Raw genomic sequence first — 22386 nt, forward strand, 5'->3', positions numbered from 1 at the left:
TTATAAAAAAATACTAAAATATGTTTATTACAGCAATATTACTAGATTTAACAAAAAAAATAATCTTTAGGAGATACAATACATATACAAGACACAGATTTAAAAAAAAATGTCTGTGATAACCTTTTACACGCGCAAAGCTTGTGTAAGAAGGCGGTGAAACGTATGATTACAAGGTTTAGTACCAAATTTTAAGAAAAACCAAAAGAAAAATAATGCTCTGGGTGTATAATAATAATATTTGGCTAATTTATAATTATTATGCAAGGGCGCTGTCTAATATTATTATTGAAAAAAAAATCGTTGCACTTTAAAATTTGGAATATTTTGTTTCTAATCTCGTATTAACATTAATTTATTATGGAGTTAACTATTTAACTAATTTTTTTTTTCATTTTTTGGGCTGTAGTAGTGTTGCGATCTCCGAAGAAAATATATTATTATCAGAGAGGTGTGAATAAGTACTTAATAAATATACATAATTGCAACTTCACACTCAGAATAATTCATTCAAATTATTTCGTTTTCATTTATCCCTGTAGGTTTTTTCATAGATGTACCCAGTTCCAAAGGGTCGGTTAACAAAAGCTCACTCATACAATTGCACCCGACCTGTACACAACATTAATACCCCCTTTACCATACAAGTAAATTAAAACCACCATATAAAAATGTTCACACCCCTCCCATAAAACTGTTTACACTGACGAAGGATGTTATCCCCCTGTGATTACTGTGTAATTAAAATGCTGCTGGAGAGTAATTTACGTTCTCCGGATGTAGATTAATCGAGATTATTTAGTGGATTTTATAATGTTGGTGACAGCTGAGAACATATTAATATTTGTGGGTTAATCAATCTTAAAAATCTTTTTTCATTCAGAGCGAATCATCAAAAATACTAATTTCAGTAGTGTGTCTGTCCCGTGTAACTCAGGTTCAATGAACTCCGGAACTCGGATTTACTTTGTGTTATTTTCAAAATTTGAACTGATTGTGGGAAGAATTTAGATAAGATAAGATAAAATCTACATGTTGTATAATATATTTAAGACAAAATTATTTTAATCTTTATAAAATTGTAATTTTTAAAAATTGGAGCTCAGAACTATCCCGTGATTTTTCAAGGTTCTGCACTGGTATAAAATTTCTTAAGGACCTCTTTTGTGATATGGCCCATTAATGATATACAATATTTTTTCGCCAATAGTGCTCCTAATCACTTGGCCAATAAACAGTGAGTTGTGACGAACGTCGGGATCAAGTGGTTTAGACCCTCGACTATGAATCCAGAATTCACGAGTTCGATTCCCGGCGTGCGCAAATTAATTATATATACCAGATATATTTTGGAATTTTGTTTGTAATGTTTGACCAGCTATGAATAGCCAGGTATTTACCAACCTTCCTATTTCTCATCTCCTTTCCTTGTCCACTCCCTTAGCTTGACAATATATCCCGATTGGGGATGCCATCTTCTAGTTCTGGACAGTTGGGAGCATTTTGACGGCCTCCGTGGTCGAGGGGTAAGGATCTCGACTAGCAAGCCGAAGGTCGCGGGTTCAAATCCTGGCGTGCGCAAGTAAATTTGTGTTATTTCACGATTTATTGAAAAGAATGTGAGTAGAATATATGACGCAAATGTGAATGGTAGCAGAATTCGGGGACGCCCGAGGAAGACATGGCACGACCAAGTGAATCAGATACTTGAGTCGAGCCATGTCAAGACTCAGAATTTAAATTATTAAATTTATTTATTTACGAAACGGCGTGATGGTTAGTTAGTTGATTAAAATAATATACAGTATATTTGCGGCACGTTCCAGAGTCGAAGGTACTCTGAGTATCGCCCTGGTGTAAGACCACCATTCAGAATTGAATCGTTCCTTAAGATGGCTTTAGAGGTGTTTTGTGACCAGATCTGAATAGCCAGGTAGTCTCCCACCTTCCTCTTCCTCAATTCCTTCAGCCTCACAACATACCTCCAGAACTTAAGGCGATGCCATACGTACTAATGCAAAATCATGTGTTTTTCGTTTGAAAATTTGGTCGCCTAGAAATGTTTCAGATGCTTTAAAATACTGCGAGTAGAATATATCTTGACCTTTGAAATAATCGAGTATTTTTTATATAAGTTTTTTTATGAGCACAGAAAAAAATAATGTATAGGCCTATGAAAACTACATAAAAGTTAAAAATCTCTTTCTTACGAACCCATTTTCGATTATGATTTTATTGTATAATGTGGCAAATTAAGTTATTTATAAAATGATCGGAAAAAAATTAAATATTTATGCCTGAACATCCACAAAATAAAATAAAAGGCACTTTTTGGCCATGTTTTTTTCTTGCATAAATCAAAACAGGCGGATGGAACCCTTAAATGCATACTGTTGCAAAACTGCAACATACCGTTCAAACCACCTTTAACTCTTTGGTGTATACTTAATGCATGCCGTTTTAGAATTATCAAGTTCACGGTAATATATTTTATCGAGTGGCATCACCTTTTTTTTCAAAATTTTTTGTCAAATGTCACTTTTTCTTTAACAAAGTGAAGATTCTCAAAAATTGGTTGGAGGTTTGAATTATAGTTTTGTTTTGCTGTTATTATTTTGATTTTCTTAGGTAAGTAGATACAATAATACAATACTTATATGTAATAACTCGTATTTTTCCGGTACACTTATTAGTTTTGAGAAATTTTTTTAGGTTTCTTATTTTTTTTTCATACGTAAATTATTCATATTAATTTTTATTAAATACATGGTGTTGTAAACTTGCAACAATTTTTTTTAATCAAATATCATTAAAAAATTACAAAAAAATAAAATTCTTTATATTTCCTTGCATATGCATGTAAATATCTACAAAATATATTTTTTTCCAGAAAAATTAATAAATCATGCATTTAAGGGTTAAGCAGGAATTTAAACCTTATCGCCATCTACATAGGGGTTGTTATTGATAGCGGCTCAATTTAAAAGGCATAAGGCAAAATATGTCATTCTGAGTATGTCTTAGACATCTAAAGATGTAGTTTCCTCTAAATAAAATTTCCTCTCTCTCTCAGTAAATTGTAATTCCTAAGTATTTAAATATTTATTTAGTAAATGTCTTAGACATCTAAAGATGTATGTTAGTTTCCTCACTCTGTCTTTGAGTATGTTTATGTGTGGACCATTTTAGGAATTGCTCTACTGTAATGCCAAGGTATTTAAATTTTTATTTAGTAAATGTATTAGACATCTAAAGATGTATGTTAGTTTCCTAACTCTGTCTTTAGAGTATGTTTGTTTATGTGTGGACCACTTTAGGCATTGCTCTACTGTAATGCCTAAATATTTAGATCTTTATTTAGTATATGTCTTAGACATCTGAAGATGTATGTTAGTTTCTTCACTCTGTCTTTAAGTATGCTTATGTGTGGAACATTTTAGGCATCGGTCTACTGTAATGCCTAGGTATTTTATTGCGGTTTTGCTTTATAATATTTGTAAATAAAAAATCTTAGTACCTAATTAAGAAAAAAAATGTTATGAGTTACTTTTCTGATGTTGTTTTTGTTATGAATGTAACTTCTTTAGTTATATATATATATATATTATATTTTTTATTTATATATATATATATTTTTTAAAGAAAGACAAACATTCCCAGGTTACGAATAACCCAACAATGTTTGAAAATCTCCTACTACCACCACAGAAAGCCGAAAATGTTGCTTGTGTTGTGATGGAGGACTTAGCCAGCCGAGGAATCGAATACGCGACGCTCGGGTGAGACCCAAGCGCAATGCCCACTCAACCACTGACCGGTTAATGTTGTTAATGTTTTATTAATTATCTATAATTGGATGCATTTTTGGAATAACGTAAAAAAACATGAAATTCAACTGTCGATTTTCCAAAGATAAATAAATTAAATCAAATATCTTTCTACTTATCGTTACGTTAGGCTGTTTAAATAATAATCGAAGAGATTGTTCACTGAATCCAAGCCATTATATTTACCAAACGTTCACAAACTAAACACATATTCACCTGGAAATCAGATTCCCCAAAGGTAAGTAACACAAACTGATTAAATCACCTCGGCCTCCCTTACATTAAATTATATACTTCAATCACAGCTTGTTTGTGCGGAAATTATTTCACTACGAAATGTAGGCTAGCTATAACACTTTGATACATAACATCTAAGAACCAAGAACCCTTTCAAATTATTAATGTCAAAGGTTCCCAGGAAGGTACAAGTTAATGGGAAGAATAATTAGGTTTCAAACTGATAATAATTAGACCTTGATTTGTAACTACGTAATTTATAATTTAGGTACACGCACGATTACTTGTGAACACTTAAATTTTCATTCAGTTCAGTTAACCTAGATTTTATCGTTGATATAACAAGTAAAAAATAATGTTTTCAGAACATTTACATAGTAGTTTTTGGAAAAATGATATTTTTTATTAATTTTTACAAGATTTGGGTTCGAACTTTGAAAGCCGATTGGATTGAAATTTTGGATTTGTGAAGTGCAATCAGTGACAAAATCTTACTAAAATAGTTTTTGTGGAAAAATCACAATTTTCACGGGCACAAATGCAAGGCTTGTGTTCGAAGCCGTTTTCTCAAGTTCTATTTCGGCGAACAGAGTTTTTGGATTCGTAGTGAGAATTATTGTCTGATGTGGAATTAATAACAATATCTGCCTAAAGTAGCATTTATGGAAAAATCATCATTTTTACGGCCATAAACGCAAGGCTTGGGTTAGAACTTTTAAAGCTGTTTTCTCAGGTTTTATATCGCCGAATGAACCAAAATTTTGGAATTGTTCTCTAATTGGTAACTCTAGAAAATAATAAAACAAATAAATTTTTCATGACAGGAAGTGAATTAAAGTATTTAACGGCTCTCAGTAAAAACCCTAAAGTTTTCATACTAATGTATTTATTAATTAATTATTTACGCCCTTGGACTTTGACAAAAAACAAGTCATAATAAATTGTTTGTAATGGATTTATGTAATGTACAATAAAATAATTATTTTAATAGTATGATTATAAAAGAACTAGGTTAGGCTATGTTGTCCTTTTGTTCAGAATTTTTTTTTACCATATCGTTAACGATATCTGTCAATAGTTTCAGACGATAATGGAATAGATACCCAATGACTCGAAACGAAAAACACAATTTGATAATCAATATTTACGTTGCGAGGAATGTTTATTGTTGATTACTTATCATACACGCAGAAGTTGAAAATACAATTATTATTTATTGAAATATAGACTTATTGATTAATGTGGGAGGTATGCACTTCGAATGATTGCATATCTGGGGGTTAATTCTGAGGTGCCTGATTGATGTAGGTACCAGAAAGTACTCTAAATGTCCCTTATTTGAATTATATGAATACTATGACAGGTGCTCTAGATTAATGAAATTGTAACCTATCTATGTTAAGTGCTCTAGATTAATGAAATTGTAACCCATCTATACTAGGTGCTCTAGATTAAAAAAATTGTAACGTATCTATATCAGGTGCTCTAGATTGCTGAAATTGTAACCTATATATGTCATGTGCTCTAGATTGATGAAATTGTAACCTATCTATGTCAGATGCTCTAAATTGCTGAAATTGTGATTTATCTATGTCAGGTGCTCTAGATTAATGAAATTGTGATTTATCTATGTCAGGTGCTCTAGATTGATGAAATTGTGATTTATCTATGTCAGGTGCTCTAGATTGATGAAATTGTGATTTATCTATGTCAGGTGCTCTAGATTGATGAAATTGTGATTTATCTATGTCAAGTGCTCTAGATTGATGAAATTGTGATTTATCTATGTCAGGTGCTGTAGATTGATGAAATTGTAACCTATCTATGTCAGGTGTTCTAAATTGCTGAAATTGTAATTTATCTATGTCAGGTGCTCTAGATTGATGAAATTGTGATTTATCTATGTCTTATTTTATTGTGTTTTGTCTATGTGCTGTAGATTGATGAAATTGTGATTTATCTGTCAGGTGCTCTAGATTGATGAAATTGTGATTTATCTACGTCAGGTGCTCTAGATTGATGAAATTGTGATTTATCTATGTCAGGTGCTGTAGATTGATGAAATTGTAACCTATCTATGTCAGGTGTTCTAAATTGCTGAAATTGTGATTTATCTATGTCAGGTGCTCTAGATTGATGAAATTGTGATTTATCTATGTCAGGTGCTCTAGATTGATGAAATTGTGATTTATCTATGTCAGGTGCTGTAGATTGATGAAATTGTAATTTATCTATGTCTGGTGCTCTAGATTGATCAAATTGTGATTTATCTATGTCTTATTTTATTGTGTTTTATGTATGTGCTGTAGATTGATGAAATTGTGATTTATCTGTCAGGTGCTCTAGATTGATGAAATTGTGATTTATCTACGTCAGGTGCTCTAGATTGCTGAAATTGTGATTTATTTATGTCAGGTGCTCTAGATCGATGAAATTGTAACCTATTTATGTCAGGTGCTCTAGATTGCTGAAATTGTGATTTATTTATGTCAGGTGCTCTAGATCGATGAAATTGTAATCTATCTAATGTAGAATATTGTTTCGGCGCTTTTTACGCCAAGAAATCGATAAACACCCTTCACTCCAGCACTTCTAGCAATAAGCTCCAGATACAGACGTTTTATGAGTAATAATTCTAGGCTCCATCAAAGCCAGAGTCAAGTTAGCTTCTCAAAATCTGGGAGCACTGTAATTAAAAGTACACAACTTCTAAACCCTGTAAAAATAGTAAGTGCGCCCCACTGTTGAATTTGGCAGCCACCTCTGATCTAAAGCCCCAAAATGCATTAAAAAACCCTTGACTTCGTGCGTTTGATAGATTCTCATCTCTTAACCAATACTTAGAGCAAAGGTATCAGATAGGTATATTATCCTTGTTCTACCGGTATTACAATGGAAGATGCTCCTAGAAACGAGCGTCCTATATGAACATATGTACCCAGTTGACATTTGTCACATGAGAACTGATCGCTTCTACGACTCGTTCTTCAGTTCAACAGCTCGGCTATGGAACGATTTGCCGGGCTGTGTTTCCTCCCTCCTACCACATGGGTCTCTTCAAACTCATGTTCACTTCTTCCTCCCCTCGAAAAGACCCTCCACACATCATCACCAAAGATGACACAGGCCCTGAGAGAAATTATTTTCCTCAGGGCCTCCTGTATGGAGGTTGGAATAAGATAATAACTATAACAGCACAAATAATAATAATAACAACAAAATACCCAAATACGTAATATATTTATATGTCTCCAATATAAGAAGAATGCATCTCCCTTATAGTAACATCATGAAAAATAATAAACTATTGCATTTTCTATGAATGCTTTAAATTGTTCTTACCAAACAACTACTGGCAGAGTCGACACTACAACCAAAGGTGTATTCCACATAGCAGAATGGACACATTGGCATAGCATAGCATAGCAAGAACAACAGGTTGGCTGCTAAATTATATCTACAGGTCTCTTGACATTTTCATTATTGACCTTGAAGACTTCAAGAATCCAGTCAGGCAAGAACTGTAAAATATATCATTATTCCACATATTTATTTTTAAGTCATGTAAGTAATATAATTTAAAAAAATCACGAACTTTTTGTTGGTACTTAGCTAGTGATGTTAAAGTTATAAGTTAGTTGAAATACAGTGAGGTTTATTTCATCTGTTACAAACCTCCATCATTGCACAAGAAACATTTTACGCTTTTAATGATAGTAGTATGAGTTTTTCAAGTTTGTCAGGTTATTCGTTACCCGGGAATTTTTGTCTTTCTTTTACATAGGAATAAAAAATTAAATTATAATTTTTTGTATATTCCAAATTTGTTATATTCCAAACCAATTCGTTGTAAATATAAATAAACTGCTGTATACAAATATTGCAAATGTATATTTTAAACTTATAAAACAGTTCTCTCACATGATCTGAAAATAATTATTTCCTAGGTAGGTCCTTTCCAGGTTAAACGGTGTAAACATAATTGCAAAAAATAATCCACATAATTTTAATACGTGAATAAATGAAAACTTAATAATAAATTATATTTTTTGTAAAACGCTCATTAAACATTAACGTCAAAACAAACATAGACGAATTTCGAACGTTCATTCATATATTTCGTTCTCTCACACACACTGAAGCACTGTTACGTCTCCGGCTATGTGTGTGTATGTCTGTATTGAATTTGACTATGTGTGTATGTATAAATTTGAACATGGAAAGTTTGGGAGGAGGTACGGTGGCACCGTTGACAGGGTTGGCAGAAAATCGGCACGCGTGCCATAAAATCGATAACTTGCCGAACGATTAGGCACTCATCAGATAAAAAATTTTTATACCCTATTTTATTCTAAAATAAGAAGAATATACTATTTTTATTAAACTATAATACCTACAGGAGTAATGCATACAATATTGTATACTCCTTTGTAAAACTTTCTATGAAAATGAAGCTACATATAAAACCTACTACTCAATACGCAGTATACTCTTATATACGTATAATACTCATTTACGTAATTATTGAAATATAATATATTTATTTAAGTAGTAATTATGTACTTAGAATTATTATATATCTGGGGGTGAATATTAAATGTGCCTATGTCAGTTTTAAGTAATTTAATTTAGGTACCAGAAAGTACTCTAAAACGCCCCTTATTTGAATGCTATGAATTTCTATATCAGGTGCTCTAGATTGATGAAATTGTAGCCTACCTAATATGGAAGTCAACATATTGTTTCGGCGTTTTATACGCCAATAAATAGATAAACCATCTTCATTCCAGAGCGATTTACTTATACATATATATTATATATAAATATATACTTAAGTTTTACCTTATTTAAGTGCTTATTTTATAATCTCGTTATTATGTTATGTTTTATACACATGTACAAGTTTCGATAGCTCTTGAAAATTGCAATCCAGGCCGTGAAGTTTTGATTTTGGTTATGGTAACGAAACGATGGAAGGATATTTAGGCACAGAAAAGAGCGAATTGGTACAGCTGGGAGGGTGCCACCAGATTGTTGAATAGGCCTACCTTGTGTTGGATATGCTTGTGTTCCCTAAACTCTTGTTATTGTACATGAAAAATTCGCGGCATATTAGGATTGCTTTCTAATGTACGTAACACGGCGTTGAACTTATCTCTTATAACTTGTTGAACTGTTGAAATTGTACTCGGCGCTATCTCTTCACCAGGTGACAAAAGGATTGGAAAGGAGGCGTGGCGGGGGAGGGGGGGGGGGGTATAAAAATTAAGGCAAGAATAAATCTATTATAATGTATCAATACGTAAAAAATCATCTCAAGTCTGCATGTGCAGATAGAGATTCAATAACGTGTGTTACTTTTACGTCCAACAGATGGCTCTATTTTATCAAAAAGATCATGTTTTTACATGTCACAGGTGAAATCTATATGATATAGGTACATAAAACCACACGCGTATTCGAATGCGACGTTGTGTCAAAATTTCAAAGCAATTGGTAAAGAACTTTCGAAGATTTAAGATATTGAACAAACGAACATTTACATTTTTATTTATATAAATTGTATTTACTCTGAAAATACATCATAATTCATAGTGTTTTTATTAAAAGACATATAACTTATGTCCAGTTTGTTGTTGTTGAACTACCTACCAAAATCAAATGTCGATGAAATATTGATCCGTGCCCATTTGAGGCACGTTACCATGCGACAACCCTGTCACATCGAGTAGGGCCACCACCTCTCCCTCTCTCCCATAGAGATGTGCGCACGCCTGCTACGGTTGAGGCAGGCATTTTCTTTTCATTGATGTTAAGCAGTTTGCCGACCAAACGCTTTCAGGCGTTTCAACTGAACACTCGCGCTCCATAACTTTCCAATACTCTCATATCAATTTCAGTTGAAATCTCTCTTCAACTATTTAATCGATTATTAGTTTCAAAGTAAAATGTAATTTTAAGTTTTCGAGTGTTGTGAATCAATCATCATTGGCAGAGAAAACTTGGAGTTATAAAGGTGAGTTACTATCATGTTTACGTTGTTTTTTTTCGATTCTTTAATAACATAATTAATTAAAAATATTAATTACTTTGTTAATATGTTAAGTTTATTGACTTATATTTATATTTGTACAAATAATTTGCTAAAGAAATTAAAAATGAATTTTGTCTTTGGATATAAGGTATTTCAGAAAAAAATAATGAATATCGATTGGAAAGAATTTTTTTTGTGGTCATTTTTGGCCGATTTTATATTCTGTTTCAAAGGAAGTTGTTTGTATTGCTTCCACAGATTAACACATTGTCGAAACGAAGCAGAAATATAAACAAATAATTATTCGGATAGTTGTTTAATCGATTAGATGAAAATTAATGGTGTCTTGGATTTGGCTAGGTAACAGTGTCCCAGTTTTTTTTAATTCGGAATATAAATTTTACCAAAGACCAAAAGATCATCAAAAAGTTTGTAAAGATGTCTGCTTTTGGAATAAATGTTTTTTTAAACTAGCTGCGACATTTTCCAAGAAAATTTATAAAGCTTTTGTTTTCAATTATCATACCTTCAAAAAGTTTACAGGGATGCCGCTGCTTGGGAAGTTTTAATTCAAAGAACTGCGAACGAAATAAAGTACCGGCAATTTCAATTGAGAGTGAATATTTCTTTGGAATTCCACGGTTTGAAATATTAAATGATTTTGGAAGGCGGGCGGCTCGGAGAAGACATTATATTCTTTTCAGAACAGTTGAAGAATTTATTGGCTTCATGAAAGTTTTATAGCTGTGAAGTGCAATTTTCTTGTGAATTTTTAGAAACGTTTTAAAGGGATCAGACGTTTTTTATCTTATTATTCTTAGTTGTTTTAAAGGTATCAATAAAAATATAGATAATTTGCTACGTAATTTACTACAATTTTCTTCGATAGGTTCCCTACTTACTACGCCAGGCTGTGTTGTAGCAAGTAGTTTACAACTTCATTTTAAATATGAAAAAATAAAAATTAAACATGCCCATTAATATAATAATTAGAAATACAGGAATAATGTTGATCATATATTAAAAAAAATACAGATAAATAATATAATAAATAATATGATAAATAATATTATTTAATAATATTGTCATTAAATTTGTACCACCCACATGTAAAAGCCCTCTGGGCGTTAAATAAATAAATAAATAAATAAATAAATAAATAAACACACTACAGATAAGAAATAAATTAATGAGTCATATTACATTTGGTGATTTAAAAAAAATTAATGGCTAGCTATCTAATTAATTTGGCTGAGTTGACATCGCGTTTGAGTCCTATCTAAGCATCGTGAGTTCGATTTCTCGGAAGGCTTCATCTTCATATCAACACAAGCAACGTTTTACGCTTCCTGAGGTGGTAGTGGGACATTTCTAAATATTGTCAGGTTATTCATAACCCGGGAAAGATAGTCTTTCTTTAAAAAAATAGATAAAGATTTAGAAAAAAATAAGTAAGCAAAAAAAAAGTTTAATAAAAATATTTTAGTACAGAGTAAAAAAATAAATAGGCTGAGTCAAGATGACTTTGTGCTAACCAAACAGATGGATATTATTATTGTGGGTTGTAACAAAGAATTCAAATTATGTTAATCCATAAGGTAAGACGTGAAACGATAATTTTGTTTTACGAAATCAATTCATAAAATAATCGAATAAAATCGTTTTAGTTGGGTGGTGGGATAAAATAATATACGGATTTCCACGGTTCTTTTCATGTAGATACCGCACAGGAATCCCAACTCTTCCCAGCTGTCTGGAGGCATATTTCCTTTTCAGTGTTCAATAGGAGGCAGTACTGCCATGAAACATGCACGGATTTGTTACGCTAATTCTCTTTGTGTTCAATTGAAGGCGCGTCCTCCAATCGAGCACGAATTTGCAAGGCAAACTTCAACGTGCTCAATCAATGCGCATGGTAATTATAAACCCATGCACGATTGGAGGACACGCGCTTTGAATTGAAAACGAGTTTAGAAAGAGAATTAGCGTAACAAACCCGTACGTGTTTCGAGGCAGTACTGCCTCCAATTGAACACGGAAAAGGAAATACGCTGTCCGGAGACAGTGGGACTCTGGCAGGGAGTAGGAAAGGGAAGAAGATTGGGGTCTTGGTATTATAGCAAAACATCTAATATTTGACCGTATAGCAACAGTATTCAGCAGGGATATCAAACGAACATATTTATTTATTAGTTTTTCTGACCAGATTTCATGAACATCATCGTCATTATCGTCATCATACATCGTACTTCGTATAAAATAAATATGGACAAGTCCATAGTCCATAATAAGGCAGCAATAAAATTACTTGACACTATCTTGTTGGTTGTTGGCAGCAAATACATTTTACTCTAAAGTCGGAAACACATTATTAAAACCCGACGCGACCCGATGAAACGCGATGCGTGTTGAGTCGAATCAAATGTATTGTTTTCTTATGACCAGAATCACACTATGAACACCCGACATGGCGTCGCGTCGGATGTTCATAGTGTGATTCTGGTCATAAGAAAACAATACATTTGATTCGACTCAACACGCATCGCGTTTCATCGGGTCGCGTCGGGTTTTAATCATGTGTTTCCACCTTAATGCTATTTTAACACGTTTGATCAACAATAAAATTTTGTTTCAATTTTTAAATACCGGTTAGCAGGCAATCTAATTAATATACTAAACTTCATCTATTACAAAATTATAATTTAAAGAAAAAAAACCGTAAAAAATAATATTTAACCAACTTTTTCAAATCTGCGTGGGACTTGGGGGATAAAGTTTGTGCGTGGACGTAAAACAATCACAAAGGTAAAATGATACAAAGTTATTTTCATACTTACATATTACAAAGCAGAGAAACTATAATATTCTTACGGTTGTTATGAAATCCAATTTACTTCCAGAATGAAATAATATATATTCAGGAACAACTTTTTTCTTTAAGGTTTTTGAAGGTTTTACCCAAATATAATATATCAAACATAGAATAAGATAATATTACCAAACCTAAACGAAACAACGGTCACAACTAGGAATCGAATCCAGGATCTCTTGTCTTTCTGGGACAGCGTCTTAACCATTCGACCGTTGGGACCTAGTTTATTAAACGTCATACTTGTAGATCTCAAATTTTAAATTCAGAATTAATGATTTTGCAACTAATTTTTCCCATATTTTTGGCAGCTATTTTTTAAATTATCATAATGTTCTAATGAATTGGTTATTAACCTAAATAGTGTCTGGGACAAACACATCCGATTTTTTAATTCATAAATAATAATAATAATACTTGGATAACTTGTATAGCGCCGTTTTTGTGCAAAATCACCTCAAGTGCGCTGGTAAAGTTAGGAATTGGTGAACAAAAGGTAGATTCTTCATTGTAAATAAAACACTTTTGAGAAGTTGAATTCCATCGATTTATTGTTGTTTTTTCAAGGTTTATATTGCTACCGACACTCTGAAGAAATTACTCAATCAACAGACAGTGAATATAATAATTACTAATTACTTTGTGTTTATTGCTAGAAATATCGAGGGGAAGTAAAGTTCTCTAATTAAATTCGGACCTTAAATAACCTAGTTTCACTCCCCGTAGTGAAAGGGATAAAAAACAATTCATTTTTTGCTTACTACTCAACTAGCGCAATCTATGTTCTAAATCAGTTAATCTGTATTAATTTTATAATTGGTTTGAAACTCAGAGCAAGTGTTAACATGCGCTGTATAAATATATAAAACATTTCTACGATTATCTATGTTATTACCAACTATATACCTACGGAGACAATATAAAGTACCATACTTATCTGGTAGGTCATGATCTGTGTGTTCTTCTGTTTCATGTTTCGTTTAGATATGTTAATATTATTTTCTTCTTTAATGAAATAATATATATTTGACAAGCAGTTAAAAACCCGGCACTTGGTTGGGCTTCGCCCAGTTTAAGTGATACTAACAACAGTTACATTTAATAGGTAGATATTAGGTCATTCACAGAGAGATGGTGAGTATATATTGTTAAAACACGGAACAGGAAGGAGTTTAGGCATAATAAGAATGACAGTTGTTCGGGTTAAACTTTACCTTCTCGAATAATTGCCTAAATGGGTAAAGGTAAATTAATATAGGTAAATATTCGGAATCGCTGGACACGGAAAATACGAAATATTTTTAAATAATACCTCAAATTTTTAGATTTACCTTATTTACTATAAAAGGAATCTTTTTAATTTTAGCTTTTTAATTTTTAATTACGTAAAATAAAAATTCGCTTTCGTTGTATGGGATGACAGCCTGAATAATTTCTGTTGATAACATTTTTTTTGTCGGTATTCCTGAAATGAGCGGCTAGAGACAAATGAAAAACGTAAATTTAAAAAAAATATAATGAAATACAATATTCCGGCAAAATAGTGCCTACTTAAAAAGCATAAATGATTTATTTGGCTATTATTATCATCATTATTTTATTTAACCTAACCTATAATAACCCAACCAAACCTAAAATATAATAATCCAGCCTAACCTATAATAATCCAACCTAACCTATGTCGTAACCTAAACTATAATAATCTAACCTGACCTAACCTAACCTCACTTATAATAATCCAACCTAACCTAACCTTTAACAATCCAATCTAACCTAACCCAACCTAACCTAACCGAACCAATCCTAACCTAACCTATCCTAACCTAACCTAATCTATAATAATCCAACCTAACCTAACCTATAATAACCCAACCTCACCTATAATAACCCAAACTAACCTAACATAACCTGACTTATCCTAAACTATAATAATCCAACTTAATCTAACCTATCCTATAAACTAACTTAACCTATACAAATCCAACCTAACCTAACCTAACCTAGCATAACCCAACCTAACCTATCCTAAACTAACCTATCGTAACCTATAATAACCCTTTTTAAATATTTCCTTATTTGTAAAACAAACCTAAATACCTTTATTTAATTTTTCGAGCTTGGCTAAAATAGTACCACCTACCTAGTATTTGCATGCAGTAAATGGTAAAAATTATTGCCACTCATATCAGGAATACCAAAAAAATAAAATTTCATCAATAGAAATTATTCTGGCTGTCATTCAATGCAACGAAAGCGAATTTTAATTTTACGTAATTAAAAATTAAAATGCTAAAATTAAAAATTTCCCAAATGCATTCAGATTCCTTTTATATTATTTAAGGTAAATCAGAAGGTTTTATTTAAAAATATTTCGTATTATCCTTGTCCAGCGATTCCAAATAATACCTTAATATATATTATATAGATATATATATATATATATATATATATATATCCCGCTACATTTGTTGCGTCCGACCCCTAAAAACTCCATAGCATTGTAGCGTCTACCGACTTACAGCGTCCGATATACGGACGCTGCAATGTTTTGACGTCAAAATTGGCCAGAACGATGCTTACCCCATGTAGAATCGTATGGCAAAAATTTTTGTGGAAGCAAAAAATCTCTCAGAATGTCTGAAAACGAATATTGAACGTTTGACATTTTGCCGACAGGTTCGCTACACGATGTATATATTGAGCAGTGTATGTTTTTATTCATTTCTACGATCTTGCCGCGTCCACGAAGTAATATAATTTTCGATACATAACGACGATCATGCTGCGTCTACGCATTACGTCGATAGTATTGCGTCTTCGAGACCGATTACGAGTAGATATTATTTTATATACATATCGACGGTCGTACTGCATCCACACATTACGTCGATAGTATTGCGTCCACGCATTACGTCGATAGTACTGCGTCCCCGTAGCAGCTCATGAGAATATACTATTTTTAACACAAAATGACAATCGTGCTGCTTCCATGCATCACGTCGATAGTATTGCGTCCCAGTGAACGATCACGAGTAGATATTATTTTGAATATACAACGACGGTCGATATAATTTTCGATACATAACGACGATCGTACTGCGTCTAGGCATTACGTCGATAGTATTGCGTCCCCATAGCCGATCACGCTGAAATATTATTACGAATACATAACGACGGTTTTTCTGCGTCCACGCATTACTTCGATAGTACTGCGTCCCCGTGGCCATTCGCGAGTGCATTGTTATGTATTATTTGAGCGTTTGGTTGAGTAAATCATCAGATTTGGCAACATTGTGTTAATTTACAACGATGCCGCTTGACACTCAGAACTAAGAAGCGTCCTGCGTGGTTTTTAATGCATAGCGACGATCGTGCTGCGTCCACGCATTACTTCGATAGTACTGCGTCCCCGTGGCCATTCGCGAGTACATTGTTGTATATTATTTGAGCGTTTGGTTGAGTAAATCATCAGATTTTGGCAACATTGGGTTAATTTACAACGATGCCGCTTGACACTCAGAACTAAGAAGCATCCTGCGTGGTTTTTAATGCATAACGACGATCGTGCTGCGTTTACGCATTACGTTGGTAGTATTGTGTCCGTTAACGAATAGATATTATTTTTGATACATTTATTTATTTATTTATTTTTTATTTATACATTTTAGGAAAAGTTGACAGCAAATCTTTAATTATACAATGATACAATAATAATATAGTTAATTATGCCAATTATGAACTTTCCACTGATGAATAGTTAATGGTAAGGTGTACAATGTCATAGAGATGTTCTCTTAAATTAATTTCTTCTTTAGTTAGAAAATATTAAAATAAAGGAGGGTGAGGGGTGAGGAGGAGGAAATATAGGATAAGGATTAAGGACGGGAATATATAGGAATTGAACTTCTAGTTTGAGTTTTGTTGATTATTGAGTTTTTGTTTTATGTCGCGTAAAGTAGAGTTAAAAATGTCAATATGGTAATAATTTAAGTTAAATGAATGTGTGGATCTGTAGATAAATGAGTTTTGTTTGGAATTAGTCTTACAGTGAGGGAGATTAAAAGTAAGCGACTGTCTGCTGTTGCGATTGGGAACATGGAATAATAGGCGTTGAAGAAGATCAGGACTATCGATTAAATTGTGTGTAATTTTAAATAACATTACCGAATCTGCTATATTTCTTCGGAAAGTTAACGTCTGCATATTGAAGAACTTTGCAGAGTCTTCATTACTAATGTGAGATCGAAAAGAGCGGAAATTAAGGTATCTTAGAAATTTATTTTGAACACTTTCAATTCTATTTTTATGTATTGCATAGCCTGGGTTCCACACTTATGATGCGTATTCAAGGATACTACGAACGTATGAGAAATACAGTGTTTTGAAGGTAGTAATATTTTTTTTTTTTTAAGTTTTTTTTATTAGTAAAAAAAAGATACACGAATTACATAATATAACAATTACATAATATAATTACACAATATAGTAGGTTATTAATTACATAATATAAGTATTCGATATCTTTAAATTGTTTACAGGGACGGATTATGAAACCCAGCATAGAAGATGCGTTAGTGACTACGTGGTCAATATGTTTATTGAAATTCAGTTTACTATCAAGTATAACCCCAAGGTCATTAATTTCTGATTTGGTAGATAAAGGTTGATGATTAATTGAGTATTCGTGTATAAATATGTTTTTGTTTCTAGTAAAGCGTACGATGAAGCATTTGGATATATTTAATTCCAGAGAATGGGCATTAACATACGCGTTTAAACGTTGTAAGTCCTTTTGCAGCTTGTGACAGTCTTCGATTGAGTTTATAGGTGAGAAGATTTTCATGTCATCTGCATAGAATGGTCTGTATAAAAAGCAGTGGCCTATATCATTGATATAGATATTAAATAGTAATGGTCCATATCGGTAATGGTACATATCGATGGTTGTGCTGTATCCACGCATTACTTTTTTATTTTTTTTATTATTTTAATATAGATAATATGAATAGAATGGTCTGCGAGTATAAAAAGCAGTGGCCTATATCATTGATATAGATATTAAATAGTAATGGTCCATATCGGTAATGGTACATATCGATGGTAGTGCTGTATCCACGCATTACTTTTTTATTTTTTTTATTATTTTAATATAGATAATATGAATAGAATGGTCTGCGAGTATAAAAAGCAGTGGCCTATATCATTGATATAGATATTAAATAGTAATGGTCCATATCGGTAATGGTACATATCGATGGTAGTGCTGTATCCACGCATTACTTTTTTATTTTTTTTATTATTTTAATATAGATAATATGAATAGAATGGTCTGCGAGTATAAAAAGCAGTGGCCTATATCATTGATATAGATATTAAATAGTAATGGTCCATATCGGTAATGGTACATATCGATGGTAGTGCTGTATCCACGCATTACTTTTTTATTTTTTTTATTATTTTAATATAGATAATATGAGTTACATTAATACATACATATTTTGCAAAATATAATATTTAGGATCATAATTGGTCATGTATATCTTATCAGAAAAGAGGAGCTCTTGCGCCTGATAAGGGAGCCACGATTCTTACTTAGATTCAATGTTATAATATTATGTTTTGTGTAAAATGTATAATAATATATTTTTTTTTTGTTAATATAAGTTTTTTTGGAAAAAAGTTTGATTTTATTTATTTGTTCTTGTTGGTTCGTAATACAGCGCAATTCGGAAGGGAGATTATTGTAGTTTTTTATGGCTTGGTAAATATAATGGTTTTGCATTTGCGTTGTTTTAAAGATTGGCGTAATAAATCGACATTACATCGATATATATACATAATTACATCGATAGTATCTCGTACTCGTGGCCGATCTAGATCAGGTATTATTTTTAATTAATGAAAACAATACTAGCGAAACTCAATCGAACATCTGAAACGGAAAAATCTGAAAAAGGCACTGTCACATTTGGGACTCGAACCCAGGACCTTTGGTTTTCCAGGCCGTGACTCTACCAACTGAGATAATGTGTCCCTATCCGATTCGGTCATATTTACTGTAATATACTTCGACTGAGAATTATCAACAGAGTGGAAGTTACTCCCAGTATCGCCCTGGTGTAAGACCACCATTCAGAATTGAAACTTTGCTCCAAGTGGCTTTAGCCGTGTTTAGTGACTATATCTGCATAGTCAGGTACTTTACCACCTTTCTCTTCCCCATCGCTTCCCCTTCCCCACTTACCTACAGTCTCACAATATTCCCCAATTGGAGATGAGTCCCAACTCCTCCAGACTGGAGGAGTTGGGACTCTTGTGAGGAATTCACTATAAAAATAAAAATAAAACATAATCTTAATTTTCCTAACGCATATTTTTATTGGCTGCTATCTTTATGTATAATTGCAGGATTCAACTCGAACTAAATGCGTGAGCAGGTACCTAAGCGATTCCTTCAGAAACTTGATCAGGGTGCTTAGGGTGTGAACATCTTGGAATAATTATCGATAATAACATCAAATGGTAAAGTCAAATAAACTCCACAGTAGACAGAATGACAAAACTCATCTTTATATTTTTTAGACTTAGAAATACTGTATCATTAAAAATACATAAAGATATTTATTTTGCACTTGCACATTCTACACTACTAGAATATATGGAATCGTGGCTTGTGGGGGGGATGCATATAAATCATGCCTACTTCCATTCGTGACAATTCAAAAAATATTAATAAAAATTATCTTAAACAAGCCATATTACTATCCAACAATACATCTTTTCCAAGGTTTCCCAGTTCTCTTCCCAGAGATTATTATAACATGAGATTATTATAACAGGAGATTATTAAAACAGAAGATTATTATAACATAATGCTACATAATATATGTCATTACATTTTATGCAGTTTGGTACACGTTTAATACATTTTTAATTGAGTTTTTATATTTATTTTGGTTACATTGAAGATAGAATCAGAGAGAATGTTATTAAACATATGTTGAACATATTCTTTTAAAACAATAATTTTTATTTGAAATGGTTTAACAGTGTTTTTCTTTAAATAGATTACTTGAACGTGTGTGCCGTGTAGGTACTTTTCAAATCTGTTTAATAAACTCCACATATTATGTTTTTGCTTATCATTCCTAGGTATTATTTATAAATAACCTGTTTTTATTACGTTTATTGTATTTTCTTGTAAGGTTATTAATAGTTTTTGTAATAATATTTGCAATATAAATATATGTAAAAATATATAGTTGTCTTCTCCTAAGCACAAGCATCTGATTTATCAGAAAAGTGATTGAAATATTATGTTGTAAATATTGTAACAATAAAGATGTAAAGAAATATAAATAAAATAAAAATATAAAAACAAATATTATTATATTGAATACGTAACGACGGAAGTGCTGCGTCGATGGTATTGTATCCTCGTGACCGATCACGAGTAGATATCATTTTGTATACATAACGACGGCCGTGCTGCGTCCACGCATTACGTCGATAGTATTGCGTCCCCATGGCTGTTTGCGAATTTGTACATTTGTATGTATTGTTTGAGCCCTTGGTGAAGCAAAACGCTAGATTTGGCAACATTTAGCTCATTTACAACGATGCCACGTAGAACTCAGAACTAAAAAGCGCCCTGCGCGGGTGGTCATTTTTGTAAGATAGTTTACAGTAGACGGTAAATTGATGTCCCGACCTAAAAAGGTCCGACCGCCCTCTGCAATGAAGCGAACTGGGGCGTTATGAAATGATACATTTTTACTAAGGATATCGTTGCAAAAATGATGCACGCCTGCGCCCAGTAGGTACTTTAGTATACAAGATGCAACAAGCTATTCATTCAAACTTATTACTATCAATAGACAGTTTGTTGTCATTTCTGGTGTGTTTCTAGATGCCAAAAAAATAAAACATATATATATATACATATATTTTTTTATTTACCGCACAAGAGTCTCAACCGCTCCCGTCTGGAACAGTGATACTGTGACATCCCCAATCTGAGTACTAGGGTGACGGTATTGGGGAGGGGAAGAAAATGGAGAAATGTAGAAAAGTACCTGGTCACCAAACACGGCAAAAGCTTAGAAATAACGTTTCCATTCGGAATGGTGGTCTCACACCCAGGCGATACTGAGAGTATATTTCACTCTGGAACGTGTTGCAAACACACTTTATATTATGTTTAATGTATTTATTGTGAAATAACACAAACAAATAAAAATTTATTTGCGCATGTCGGGTTTGCCTGTCAGATTACGTGTTTCGGATTGCGAGTCGAGAGTCTTACCTCTCAACCACAGATACTGTAATTAATTAATTAATTCACTATGAACATGAAAACTTCACTAGAAGAGTAAGAAATATTTTGTGTTGTTTATTTATTTGTTAATTTATTTATTACACCTAATAGACTTTTACATTCTTGTTTAATAGTTGAGTATTGCAGTTATTATAAATTCGTCAAACTTAAAACAATAGAGAAAACAAAGTACAATGAAAAAAAAATGTTACAACAAAAGCGTATAATAAAATAAGATACATTGGTAAAAATGATAAGAAGTCTCACATAAGTAGATATTCAAAATAAACAAAAGATTGCAAAAATTAAAGATGTCTATTTGTCTCGATTTATAAAAGAATTAAAATAAACAATATTTATATTGATTATTTTTAAGGTGAAATATATCTCCCATATCAGAATACGTCATGCAATTTTAAGGGTTTTTATAATATAAGGGGCATAACAACAGCCTAAATGTGCCTTTTGAAACTCTCAAAACAAATCCAAGAGTCTTAAGGGCCTTATATACGGAAGACGTAAAAATGAAATCGACCTTCAAAATGCCATGTAACAAACAAATAATATACACTCGGACGCCAGAATAAATTATTCCGTATGGACGTGAAACCTTTATTAGAATAGTCAGCAATATACGGAAGACGTAACAATTGAATTGGAGTGAACGGACGTGAAACCTATATTAAAAGGAACCTTCAATATATAAAAAATATACACACGGACGTGAGTATGTACGTGACGCTAGAAATGTATGAAAGTGTAATAAACATCAAAACCTGCATTATTATGAATATTAAAAAAATATGATATTAGCGATTACTGTGAGTAAAACATAGTGCAATATTCACAAAAACAATCTTAAAAAAAGAACTAGAAGTGCTGGACGCCCGAAGACGGATTTACGCACGGACGCAATAAATGTTGTGGGACCTATATATATATATATATATATATATATATATATTCTCAAAATGATTGTTTTATTATACATATAAGTACATGTCAGATTATCACGATCTTCCGATTGTGTTTCATGTTATTTTATTGGGTTGGCAGTGCCTATATTTCCGCGTATTGGTAACTGATTTTACGAGCTACCGGC

The 22386-nt window shown here is 32.3% G+C and overlaps 1 protein-coding gene across 1 annotated transcript in view; it reads left to right on the plus strand.

Moving 5' to 3' along the window:
• The first annotated feature begins 9911 nt into the window (after window positions 1-9911).
• The window catches only part of LOC149419770 (potassium channel subfamily K member 6-like), a 295617-nt gene continuing 283142 nt past the window's right edge, over window positions 9912-22386 (plus strand). Inside the window, exon 1 of the mRNA XM_089637021.1 lies at window positions 9912-10080. The gene's annotated coding sequence lies outside the window, so the exon portion shown is untranslated. The remainder of the gene's footprint in view (window positions 10081-22386) is intronic.

This window comes from Hesperophylax consimilis, chromosome 11 (assembly GCF_061612785.1).
Source record: "Hesperophylax consimilis isolate HC1 chromosome 11, BYU_Hcon_1.0, whole genome shotgun sequence".
Lineage (NCBI taxonomy): Eukaryota > Metazoa > Arthropoda > Insecta > Trichoptera > Limnephilidae > Hesperophylax > Hesperophylax consimilis.